Source organism: Notamacropus eugenii, chromosome 3 (assembly GCF_028372415.1).
Source record: "Notamacropus eugenii isolate mMacEug1 chromosome 3, mMacEug1.pri_v2, whole genome shotgun sequence".
Classification (NCBI taxonomy): domain Eukaryota; kingdom Metazoa; phylum Chordata; class Mammalia; order Diprotodontia; family Macropodidae; genus Notamacropus; species Notamacropus eugenii.
In genome coordinates this window covers 26,222,962-26,236,199 of record NC_092874.1, presented here as the reverse complement: position 1 = coordinate 26,236,199, position 13,238 = coordinate 26,222,962, and the positions used below count along the sequence as shown (strand labels likewise).

The 13,238-nt window shown below is 40.5% G+C and overlaps 1 protein-coding gene and 2 long non-coding RNA genes across 12 annotated transcripts in view; 2 read left to right on the top strand and 1 right to left on the bottom strand.

The window, feature by feature from the left end:
- The window catches only part of LOC140530902 (uncharacterized), a 68,906-nt gene extending 60,357 nt beyond the window's left edge, over positions 1-8,549 (bottom strand). The window contains exon 1 of the long non-coding RNA XR_011976137.1: positions 8,429-8,549. This is a non-coding gene — a long non-coding RNA (uncharacterized lncRNA). The remainder of the gene's footprint in view (positions 1-8,428) is intronic.
- The window catches only part of RBMS3 (RNA binding motif single stranded interacting protein 3), a 1,420,870-nt gene that overhangs the window by 74,936 nt on the left and 1,332,696 nt on the right, over positions 1-13,238 (top strand). The gene's annotated exons all lie outside the window — the stretch shown is intronic.
- Positions 1-13,238, top strand: part of LOC140530900 (uncharacterized) — a 120,748-nt gene that overhangs the window by 31,686 nt on the left and 75,824 nt on the right. The window lies entirely within an intron of this gene.

Sequence of the window (13,238 nt, the reverse complement as noted above, 5' to 3'; positions counted from 1 at the left end):
CTTTTTTTTTGGTGACTCATGAAATACTAGTACTAGTACTACTACTACTACTACTACTACTACTACTACTACTACTACTACTACTACTACTACTACCTGCAAGAATAATAATTAGCATATATGTATATATAGTGAGGTCTGCAAAGCACTTTACGTATTTTATCTCATTTTCCTTATAACGACCCTGAATTAGGTGCTATTATTTCCCCATTTTTAAAGATGAGGAAACTGAGGCAAACAGAGGTAAAGTGATTTACTCATGGTGACATGGCTAGAAAGTGTTGGTAAGGTGGTCATAGGCAACTAATGAATTCTTTGTCCATGGCAACTCTGTGATTTCAATGAAAAGCTGAGCGTAGAGAAGTATGATAAAAATATCTTGGAAAGTACAGCTTGATACTAAGAAATAATTCTTATGTATTTTGCATACTTTCTTTAAGAAGGCAGTCTCGAGGTACTTGATATGGGGATGATAGAATAATGGCACAAAAATTGAAATTAAAAAGGCAGACATTGTGGAAATCATTTTTGAATCAGTTTTCTCTGTATAATCGGATCATTGACTTATTAGAACAAAAATCAAAATCAATGCCAAAGGAGAAGACAGAATAAAGAAGATATCGAATACAATAAAACAACAGGTACAACCTGACCTATTTAAGCAAATCATTGATACTAAAAGGTAAAAACTAGAATTAGACTCTTATGTTTCCTAGGGAAATTGAACTGATGTGACTCAGTTACCACAATGAGGAGGCCAAAAGATTCTAGAAACTGTCTTACTCAAAATTGCTTCATTCCTTTGTCAAAAAGAGAAACCAGAGCTAAGGGCAACACTGGTTTAGAATATAAACTTGCTTGTAAAATCTAACTGAGCAAGATGACAGAGTATTAGAAGTATCACCTTATAAAACAGCAGGTAGGAGAGACAAACACATTTATAGAAAGGTGGGCAGGAGATCCAGTTAAACCAGAGTACTTTAAGATGAAACTGTATGGAAGACAAAAGAGAGATGAAAAATGAAAAAAAATCTGCTGAGGCTTTTTTGACAACTGTTTTATTTATTGAAGGGAGGGGAGCCACCACCAGAGCTGTCATAAAGCAAGTGAGGATCTTGCCTGAGGTGTGAAGAAAACATATAAAATATTCATCTCCTAACTCAAGCAAACCATGGCATTAGGATGCGGAGGCACAGATTTCTATTCTTGTTTCAGGAGCAAAATCGGTTTTGGTGATGGCCACCACATTAGGGTTCTAACATTGAATGTTCTTTGAGGAAGTAGAAATGACCGAAAAGACAGGAAGAGCAACTACCATAGTCCAAGCAGTTCAGGTTGGTGATGCCATGATCTTGATGGTACTGGGGAGTTTCTTTACAAAATATCTGATGCAGAGGAAAATGCCAAATAAATATCTGAAAAAAAAAATCCAATCTCCATTGTTGTTATCGCCACCAAATAAAACGACAATGGAAAAAGTAGCAGTAACTACTTATCTATACACCTACTTTTCCCCATTTCTTTAAAAATTTCAGCAATTTTAGTGCATATATACACATTAGGGATGCTCTTGATGAAGGAATGAGAATGGAAAAGACAGGCTGTTAGAAATGATATTCTACAGCAGACCAAATCCTTATAGTTACACAATTGACTGAATGATGCAGAGAATACCAAGTTCCATTTTGTATATTGTTCATTGACTAAACAAATGGACTTAGTAGAGTAAAATGATAACTTAAAGGAGCTTTCTCAACAAGATGTCTCATGAATATTATTATTGATTCATATTAATATGAATGTTAAAATTATATAAGATTCCTTGAAGGATGCAGCAACAGAGATAAACTTTGTTCAAACTTCTGATTATTACCAGGTAGGGACATAATATAAGGAGATCTCTATTTGCCTGAGATGCTTTCCTTTGTCACAGAAAATGTCTAAGATATAATCCAAAAGAAGAAGAAGTATTCTCTCTAAATAGATGGTGATGTTATCTGGATATGTCTGTTTGTGGATGACAATATATACATCAAACTCCAAAGCATTGCAGAGGCTCCTAAGTGAAAGCTATAGTACCATTAAGAAATTTGGCCTAAATATCCCCACAGAAAAAGACAAGTGGATGAAGGATGCCTATTGTTCAGATGATGACATGAAGTTGGATGGAAAACCCACATTGAGTTAGTTCATAACTACACATATCTTGGTCAGTCCCTGAAGATGGACAATGACTGGATCTATACTTGGAAAGAAAGAAGAGTCAGTTGAATGGCATTTGGTAAATTTCTTAATGTTGTTACTGATTCAAAGTTTTTCCTGAATTTCACCAATATTCATTTGGTGATGTCAGATGGAAATAAATCGTGAAATACAGTCTTAGCATAATTGAAGTTTTATTTACATGAAAGATAATTGCGAGATTCATAGTAGGTGGGCAAAAGGACTATTACTAACCTAATATTATTTACCAAAAGTAGGGTAAAGAATATCCTTGAGGATGTACATGCCCAAAAGGTGAGACGGGCTGGCCATATACCAAGAGATAACTGACAGGCAAATCATGAGCTTCATTTGTAATCCTGAAATATCAAAAGATCTTTTTTAAAAAGACTATGTCTCCCCCACCCCTGTACCAGCTGCTCACAGACCTGATCTCACTCCTAACTGGCATGGGAGCTTGGACCATCTTTGTTTCTAACCTGAGTCAGTTGGCCTCTTCTTAGACAGTCTGGTGACCCCCCACTCCTGGGGGCTCACCACATTGGTACCAGAATTTAGTGCAGATATCCAATTGGCCCTAGTCTAACTGTACCTCAGAAGGCTTGAGCCCAAGAGATCTACCAGCCACAGCTTCCCCAGAAGAAGGAATTACAGGTATGTGTCCCCATACCGACTTCAGAGATTTTCAAGAAGAGACCCAGCATAGTGGTTGACCCCTTCTGTGAGGCATTTATGGGAGGATTTGGACAAGAATTGAAAAGGATTAGAAAGTACAGAGAGGTTGGGATCTACTCATTGGGGAGAGTACTCACAACAGTGCAATCACATCCATTGAGCTACCGATGCCATAAAATCATAGGATTTTAGAGATCATGCTTAAATTTCACAGAAAAGAAACTAAGGTATGGAAAAGATAAATGATGTATCTAAGATCATACAGATAAAGTGCATAGCTGGAATTTGAATCCAGATATACAAGTGTATACACATGCATGTATGCATACAATATGTATTTATGTCTACATACATATATAAAATTCAAGACTATATGTGTATATATGTGTATATAGCTATACATATATATACATATATACATGTGTATATATGTGTGTATGTGTGTATGTGTATATACACACATACACACTTATATGTCGCTATGTTGCCTTTTCCTGTAGAAGAATATAACCTCCTTGTTGGAAAGGCTCTTTTAAGTTTGTCTTTTTAGTGCCTAGCACACTGCTTTAAGCACAGTATGAGTTTAGTCATTATTTTCCGAATGAATGAATGTGTAAATTAGATCCATTCATAGATACCTAGGGTCTCTCAGGTCTCTGGGGTGACCACTTAGCGTATTGAATTGTTATGCACTATTGCCTTCAGGAAAGCTACTTCCCAGAGTCCCTTATTTATGTGCAAGAAAAGAAGGGTCAGTCAGATTTCCTTCGCCGTGTGGCCTGAGCCTTAAGATGCAGAAGGCCAGTTAATTAGGTAGTTTCCAGGGATGATCAGTGGCCAGTGGTTTGAAAGTTAACAAGTCAGTACCTTGTCCTCTGAAGGACTAGTCCAGGGGTGGGGAACTTGTGGCTTTGAGGCCTTGGATGCAGCCTTTTGACAGAGTCCAAGTTTTACAGAACAGATCCTTTTATTAAGAGGATTTGTTCTGTGCTTTGGATTCAGTCTAAGGGCCGCGCTTGAGGACCTAGAAGGCTTCATGCAGCCTCGAGACCACAGGTTCCCCGCCCTGGACTAGTCCAGCCTTATTTCTTGGTGTACCCTCTTCCAAATGGATGATTTTGGTTTTTTCCTTCCCTTTGGCCTCTTTCCCAAACCCTTTCTCATATTCTTTTTCCTCTCGTTTTCTTTCTTTCCTCTAGAGACAGTTAGGTAGAACTGTGTATGGAGTACTGGTTCTGGAGTATTGGAATCTGAAGATTCTTCAAACTTGGTCAAATCTGTCCTCAGACACTTCCTAGCTATGTGACCCCTGGACAAGTCACTTAGCATCTGTTTGCCTCAGTTTCTTCAATTGTAAAAATGGGGATAATAGTAGCCTCTGCCTCCCAGGGTTGCTTGGTGATCAAATGAGATATTGGTAAAGTCCTGAGCATAATCCCTGGCACATAGTGGGTACAATATAAATGCTTCTTCACTTTCCCTTCTCTCTTCCCCCTTTTCCTCTTCTTTCAAGTCTTCCTGTGTCCCTGGATCCTTTCCCCTTCTCCACATCTCTCCCTGGTCATTCCTTCTCATTTTCCTTTCCTTTCCTCTTCCTCTTTCCCCTCCTTATTCCTGCCCTCATTTCTCTCCCTCCTTTCTTTCCTTTCTGTTCTTCTTCCTCTTCTTTCCCTCCCCACTCATTCTCCCTTCTTTCTCTTTTCCTCTTTTTCCTCCTCCACATCCAGCTCCAGTTCCAGTGAGTAATTGACTCAGCAGGAGGATGTGACTGGTTAAATGAGTGTGAACATGAAAAGGTCAAGGGTCTAGAGAATGAGGAGTCTCCTCCCAGCCCCCCTTTTTGGTTCAGTTTAGCCGTTTTCTTCCCAAATCAATTTGTGTCTATTGTCACAGACTTTATGTCGTTGTGGTCTAGCCCGAGCTGGGACAAGGCATCTTAACTTCGCTGGGGCTCAGCTTCCTCATATGGTAAATAAGGATAAAATCCTCACTCTTCCCCACTTCCCTCACAGGGTTTCCATAAATGAAGCATTTTGTAGACCTTAAAGATGTGAGTTCTTACAGTAATAACAGCAGCTAACATTTATGTAGCACTTTACATATGCTTTCTCTTTGGATCCACATATCAATAGGTAGGTGCTATTATTATACCCATTTTACATATACTCTGAAGGGTGCTGTAACTTATAACTGGAAGCTATTCTCAGCTCGCTGAGTGGAAAGAACGTTGGATCAGGAGACCAGAGACGCAGGATTCAAGCTCTGGCCGTGATACTTTCTGACTGTGACCACCAGCAAGTCACTTAACAGCTCGGAGAGTTCCTTCCCTTCCTGTCAAAAGGTGCTAGTATTCTTGGACTACCTCCTATAGAGGTTTGTTGTCAAGAAAGCTGCTCTGTAAACCCCAAAGGGACTGTATAGATGTGAGTTATTTACGAATATATGAAACTCTGTCTGAAGGCCCTGCTGTCGTGTGTGAGCTCACTGATAGCCTAATGCTGAACAGAGTGAATTCATCTCCCAGAGTGTCTTGGGAGGAGCAATTTACACGGCAAGCGGGAGGATCTGCTGGTTAAGAAGATATTGGGAATGAGAGAAAGTCAAGGAGCTGGTAAATTGGTATCAGAAGAGTCCAAGAAATGAACTCACAGACCAAGCAGGATGGAGAGGCCTCGGTGTTGTTATAGGGGCAGGGGGTCACATCGACAGAGCCAGTCAAGCATTTTCAGCATCATCTGAATCTTTTTCTTCCTCTGAATTCCCACACATTGAAACCAGAGGAATGAGTAAGATTTCCTTTGATGCCCACCAATTCTGGGAAGGAAACACTTTTTTTCCCTCCAGGAACCTGATTTCTTCTATTTTGTACTGTTAATAACAAACCTCAAGAAAACTCATGTGGGAATTGAAAGAGATGGGGGGAGCGTGCATGCTGGTGTCTTGGAATCCTTTGAAATGCACAAGGTCAGTACATATTTTTTTGTCTGAACATGTAGCCCTCACCTATAACCAGTATCATCACAACATCTCAGCTGCAGAAAGGCAGGAGCTATTTCATTTCTGTCGTTCTTTCCCCAGGTCCAATCACATTGCCTGGGACATAGAAGGAGCCTGATCAAGTCCTGCTGGTGGATAATTCGTGCTGCACTCTCACATCTATACAGTGCTTTAAGATATGCCAAGGACTTTTATATCCATGATTCTGTTATCCCTAGTCCAACTTGCTCACCATACAGATGAGGGAAACGAGGCCTAGAGAACTGAGGTGACTTGTTCAGGGTCATGCAGTTAGTAAGTGGTAGAGCCAGGATTTGATTCCAAAGTCCCTAACTCCAAAGCTGTCACTTTCTCCACTGCGCTTCACTGCCTCAGGACAAACCACCATTCATTGGAAACTATATTTTTTCCTTTGAGAAGTATTAGGAACATTACAGATGTTAAAAGTAGAGAATGAAAAAAAAATTTTAATCTGTAAGAAAGTATGCTTTTGAGAGACATCTTCCAAGAGTCATCACAGGATCATGAATTTAGAACTGGAAGGAACCTGAGAGGTTATCTGGAATAGCCATCTAGTTTTGCAGATGTGGAAACTGAGGCCTGGAGTGGTCAGGGGCCTGAGGCAGCTAGCTTATGCAATGGTTAGAGCATTCGACCTGGAGTCAGGAAGACAAGGTTAAATATGGTGTCAGACACTGGCTATGTGACCATGGGCAAGTCACATAACTTCTGTCTGCCTCAGTTTCTTCATCTATAAAATGGGGATAGAATAATAACACCTCTCTTCTAAAGTTGTCATGAGGATAAAATGAGATATTTGTAAAGCACTTTGCAAACCTTAAAGTACTCTGTATAAATGCTAGCCCATTATTGTTATTGATATTATCTAGAGCCACACAGGTTCATAAACTCACTGAGCTAGAGCTAAAAGAGGACTGTACACTTGGCACTAGATGGAGCCCGAGTTCAACCCCCTCATTTTACAGATGAAGAAATGGAGTCCCCAAAAAGTTTAGTGACTTGTACAAGGTATCAAGGCGAGGAGTGCTGGGGATTGAACCCAGGTGCCCCCCCCCCCCTTTTGCTGTACCATGCAGCTTTGTAATACGTGACCAAGCCAGGGTTTAAAACCCAGGTACTCAGTCTCCAAATTTGACTCTCTTGAGCTGTAAACATTCAAGCACGTTTTGTTTATTCAGGTGTTTAGAATAAAAATAATGCTATCCTTGAAAAGCTAGGATTTCCATCAGACTTTTTAATTCTTCCTAATTCCCATAAACTCTTGAAATGAAGACTTTGAATGAAAATGACAGAATGCCTCCCCCTCTCCTCTTAGACCGTGTGTTAATGCCCCAACTCCACGTGCCCTCAGTTATACCTGTGATCTCCCATGTGCTCAGTACTGCACTTCAGAGGGATGGAGCCAGGCATGTGTCTCTAGAGCAGGGAGCCAGATGCATCTCTGGAGCCCTTAGCAAAGCAAACTCTGACTCCTCCAATTTAAACCTTGGCTGCTGGCAACTTTGCTTTCAAGTATCTTATGGCAACAGGGAAGAGATTTGGGCTTCGAGTACAAAGGCATCAGCATTGTTAGCTCCCAGTGTCTAAAGTAGTGCCATGAGAATCCTGGTGACAGTCTGCTTTTCCATGTTTATTCTTGTGTTTGATCTTCAGAGAATTACGTGGTTGGTGGGAATCAGTGAAATATGGTGGAAAAGGGTGTCTACGAAAGTCAGGAAGCCTGGATCTAACAATTCACTTACCCTCTCTGAGTCTCAGTTTCCTCATATGTAAAATGAATGGGATGGATTTGATGACCTCTCTCGTTTCTCCAAGCTCTAAAGCTATGACCCTGTAGTCTCAAAACCTTGCCAAGCCTCCGTTTTCTTATGTAAATAGAGGTAACAATAGCATCCACCTTGCCCAGTGGTGAGATAATGTATTTAAAGGGTTTTTCAAACCTTAGAGCGGCCAATAACTGTCAGCTCTGGTTATTATTATATGTCTTCGTAGTGTGTGATAGCAAGCCACCATGCTGAGAAGATATGATTACATGCTGACCACCAGACCATGACAACTTCTTAACAGGGACTTGGGCATGTGGCTAGCTTAACTCCGCTCAGAGTTATTGCCGGTGTAATTGTCTGCTGTTGAGGAAAAAGAAATTCCACTGCCGAGCACTAATTTCAGGCTTCATTTAAGCACAAGTAACACTCCACTGTTAAAATAAACAAGAAAGAGTTTTCTATTACCCTTTATCATGCTTGCAAAAATATTGGGCATGTTACGGTAGTAATAGTAATAACCCAGCCAGTTAATGTGTTTGTGCTAAATCATGAAAACTGACACCAAGCAAAATGAAATATGTTAGAAAAAGGGAGAGGGTTCAAAATGCACCCTTGCCCAGCCCTGAGAAGGACAGACCTTTGAGACAGCTACAAATGTGTTTTAAATAATATGCTTACAATTTTTCATATAGGTAGGTGTTAAGCATCCTGGTAATATTTCAGCACATCGTATTCTTTATGCTTACCTATTATTCTGGCTGTATGGTGGTCTGAACTAGCAGAGGAAGACCAGAAGGGAAAGTCAGCCCTGGGGTGGGTGATTGTGAGGCTGCAGTCAGAGTTAATTAGTAAGAACTGAGAGACCGTGTGGATTAGGTGCTGGAGTGCTGAACTAGTTCAAATCCAGGTGCTGCTGCTTCGCTCCCTGGGTGAACCCTTCAGTCTCAGTTTCCTCACCTGTGATACAAGGATAATGATGACATAGTAACCTCACAGGGCTGTTGTGAGGATTCAATGAATTAATACATACAGGGTGCTTTGCGATTAGCCTCTTGGTTCTTTGTGTATATGGAAGAAAGAAGGGGAAAGTAAAGTAGACTCATCTCATTCTCTTAAAGGTTCTGTTCTTACTTGTCAGGGTTAGGCTTCTCTTTCTACTGGAGTCATGAAAGTTGTTTCATCCTTGAAAGTGTGAAAAAAGTGATGTAGTGTGTGTGTATGCACGCGTGCGCTCATGTGTGTGCTTGGCCTGCTAGATCCTTTGGGAAGCAGCCAACATAATTGCATCTGGGGGCCATCCAGAGTCTTTCATGATCAATAATGCAACTGGGAGGACTTCCTCTTGTGATTTGGGTTCAGGTAGATCATGAATGACTCCATGAACTTGTCTTTTCTTCATTGGTGTTGAAGTTAAAAGGGATCTCAGAGATCATTTAGTCTCTGTTGTTGTTGAGTTTCAATCATGCCTGACTCTTCTTGACCCCATTTGGGATTTTCTTGGCAACGATCTTGGAGTGGGTTTGTCATTTCCTTCTCTGGCTCATTTTATCCGTAAGGAAACTGAGGCAAGCAGAGTTAAGTGACTTGCTCAGGGTCACATAGCTAGTATCTGAGGCCTGACTCAAACTCAGATCTTCTTGACTCTAGGCTCAGCGCTCTATCCACTGTGCCACCTAGCTGTCCTTCATTTAGTTCAGCTCCTCAGAATACAAATGTGGACACTGAGGCCTGAAGTGAATCGCCAGAGATCACATAGGTAGTAAGAAGAGCTAAGATCTGACCAAGGTTTTCTGGTTTGCAATCTAGTGTTTTTTCTACTTCATCCTTCTCTAAAATCCAATATGAAGACTGGGGTCCCGCAGTTTGACCATTGAACACTGGCTCCATCTCATGGGCTGCACTCAGAGAATAAGGGAAGCTATTCTGGTCATAGCTGCTGAGCTGGGCAAAGCTTCCCTGCTACGTTTCTTTCTGCTTTTGGTCTTTGGGCCGACCAGATGGTGCTGATAGCTTCCTTTATATGATGTGCTGGGATGGTGTGTGTGTGGGGCGGGGGGAGGGAGAGAACCTTTAATTTTCCGGCCTTGTTTGATGTCACTGTCACACAGTGGAGGAGCGCAGAGTGTTCATGATAATCCGGGCTCTTGACACTTTCTCACCTGCTTCTTGCCTAATATAGCAGTCAGCCTGTCCTTTTCCCCCTTCTGGGCCAGAGTGACAGGGCTGCCAATCTTGTGGCTGCAGGGCCAATGGATCTTTGGAGGGGCCTCTGGGAGCCAGCCAGCATAATTGCCACCTGAGGCTAGCTACAGTCCCAAGGGATCAATGAGAACAATGCAGAATTTTCTCTCCTTCCTTACATTGTGATTTGAACCATCACGGATTGTTCTCTGTATCATTTCCTTGTGGAGAAAGACTTCAAATTATTAGCTATTAACTCACTGATAAAGTTTATATAATAATAGTCCTCAACATACCTGAGTCCAATGGTGTCCTAGAATTTTGAGAGGTTTATCATGTATTTTTCTGTGCCATCATGGACTCGTGGGATGGAGGCAGTCCTGGGGCTTTGCAGGATATGCCAGCAGGGGGCAAGCTTGGGCTGGTTGCCAAGAGACCTGCCACCAGACTATTTCCAAAGACCAGCCTAGCCTCATGGAAAGAGACTGTGGAAAGAGCTCCGTCTGCTTGTTGAGTCAGGGGACCTGACTAGATTCCTATCCCTGAACTGCCAATTATTACCTGTGACCTTGAGCAAGTCATTGTTTAGCTCTCTGAGCCTCAAACTCCTCATCTATAATAGGACAAGATAGGACTGAATGCCCCAACACTCTTTCAGCTAAAAATCTAGGATCTGGAAGACAATCCTTAATGCTAGCCTCATCACCAGAAGGTGACTTAGTAGGTGATTTTTTTCCATTCAAATTACTCATGCAAATCACATTTTATCATCTTGAAAAAATTGAAATGTGACATTTGAAAACATTAATATTACTATTATTTTAAAAATAAATTTTATTGATATATTTTATTTTTACATCACCTTCATTTCTTACTGTATCCCTTCCTCACCTCAATCCATATAATTAACCCTTTCAATAAAGATTTTTTTAAAAAGAAAAAAAATTCAGCAAACCTAATTATCAAAATGAAAAAGTCTGAGGTTATCTTCAGTATTCCATAGTCATGGTCAACCAGCTTCACAAAGAAGCAGGGAAAGAGGTCTATTTCTAGCTCTCTTTGGGCTTTGTTCATTATAATCTAATAAGATGATTTCCCTTGTTGTCGACCTTTCTACTTTGTTGGAGTTATATGTATACTGGTTTCTAGGTTCTTCTTATTTTATTAAAGATCAGGTCATGTAAGCTCTTTTTATGTTTCTTTCTTGGTATTCATCATATTCATTCTCTATTAGAGCACAGTGACATCCCATTCCATCGATGTACCACAATTCATGTATCCATCCCCCAAGTGATAAAGAGTTGAGGCTTCTAGCAAAAAAACAGATGAGGATAGTGGCCAGGAGCCCGGTGCCATCTTATAACTATGACTGAGAAATGTATTCTCATTTTTGTTCGTGAGAGAACTTTTCAATTTTCTGTAATTGACATGATCTCTTTTATCTTTTGTGAGTGACCTCTTTCCCTTGTTTAGTTTGGAATTCATCCCTTTCTCATTGCTGTGAATGGGAACCCTATCTGTTTTGCTTCTCATTTTTTGTAGTATGAGCTTTGATATTCAGCTCATGTATCTATCTGAATTTATTATGGACTACGGTGCATAATGTTGGTCAAATCCTAATTTCTCTTTGACTGCTTTCCAGTTCTTCCAGCAATTGTCATATAGGGAGTTGTTTCCTAGGTAATTTATGTTTTCAGGTTAATTGAGCCCTGAGTTATTGAATTCAATTATTTCTGGTTCTTTCTTGTTTAGTCTGTTCCATTGGTCTACTTTTCTATTTTTTAACTAGTGACAAATGGTTTTGATGAGTACTGTTTTTTGTTCCTAGTTTGAGATCCGAAAATGCTATTTTCCTACCAACCCCTTCCCCCCTTTTCCATTATTACCCTTGACATTCTAGATCTTGCCTTCTTCCAATGATTTTTATTATTTTGTCTAGCTCTGAAAAGTATTCCTTTGGTAGTTTGATGTCATGCTAAATTTGAAAACTAACTCTGATGATATTATCATTCTTATTATCTTGGCATGACCCAGCCATGAGCACCGAATAGCCCTCTAGATATTTATTGCTTTAAGAAAGTCTTTATTCATCCTTTCTCCTAATATTCCTAGTCACTTTCCTTCTCCTGTATTCTTTGCTCATAGGGGCTCCTCCAGAGCAGGGCTGCAGAGCTTCCTTAGCCTCCTTTTATGTTGGATTTAGTATTCAACTGAGTCCCTACCTTGAGTAGCCAGTGGGGGTAGGGGTGTGTGAGCAGGGGAAATAGGGTGGCAGAATTGGATTCAGCGGTTTCAATGCCCCTTCTATCTCAGGTGGAAGGCAAACATGATTCAATCCTACCTTACTCCTCATATGTGATTGGGCAGAATCAATGCATTACTGTTGGTGGGGGCAAGTGGAGAATGAGATGTTCAGTCAAAGTATTTACAACAAGAGGGGACTGATTCCAATATAAATTGTAGACACAAGCTATGTGTCTGCCAGGATGAGGGCCATTGATAGGGGACAGATGATGAATGACTTGAGTATTTTAAAGATTAACATTGTCAGATGTGGTCATTCATATGTATTTTATTTTTTTTTCAACTCATTTTTTTTGTTCTGTTTCTGAGATTCTGCTGTGATTGTTCTACATCTGGCATGTAAATTTCCACTTGCTGAGCTTTTGAGAGTTAGTAAGAGTTGAAGACAGTGTTTACTCCACCATCTTGTTGCTCCTGTGCTACTAGCACTTGTTGGTCATCAGATCTTCTAAATGGAATTCAAAAACTAGGAAGCCTAATTCTTTTTAGTTTTTGTTCATCTTGGGCACACGCATGCCTCCTTGTATTCCCTTACTGCTCACTCTTTAAGATCCTTGGAGTTAAACCTTGAAGGAGAAGTCTAGTCTAAACTGAAGATCAGAAAAAATGTGTCCAAAGTCACACAGTTAAGAAGTACAAGAGCCAGCATTTTAGTCCAGGCACTCATACTCTACATATGGACCTTGCCACCACCTTCCATCACATTCATATTCCTCAATCAGAAGGGAAAACCAACCTGAGGTCTTCCACTGGTCCAGATTACCATTAAAGTCTAACAAGAAGAGAATAGAAAACGAATCTGAGCATATTCTACTCATTTGTGACCTCCTACAGGACACAGTGGAGAGAGTACTAGACCTGGTGTCAGGAAGACCTGAGTTCAAATCCTTCCTCAGACACTTCTGTAACCCTGGGTTAGTCATGTAGCCTCATTCATTCTCAGTACCTTTCTCTGTAAAATGGGCATCGGAAGAGACCCCACTTGCCAGGGTGGTTTTGAGAATCATTTGAGATAATATATTTAAAATGTTATTTGAATGCCAGCTCTTTAAGACCTCTTGACTGTCACTA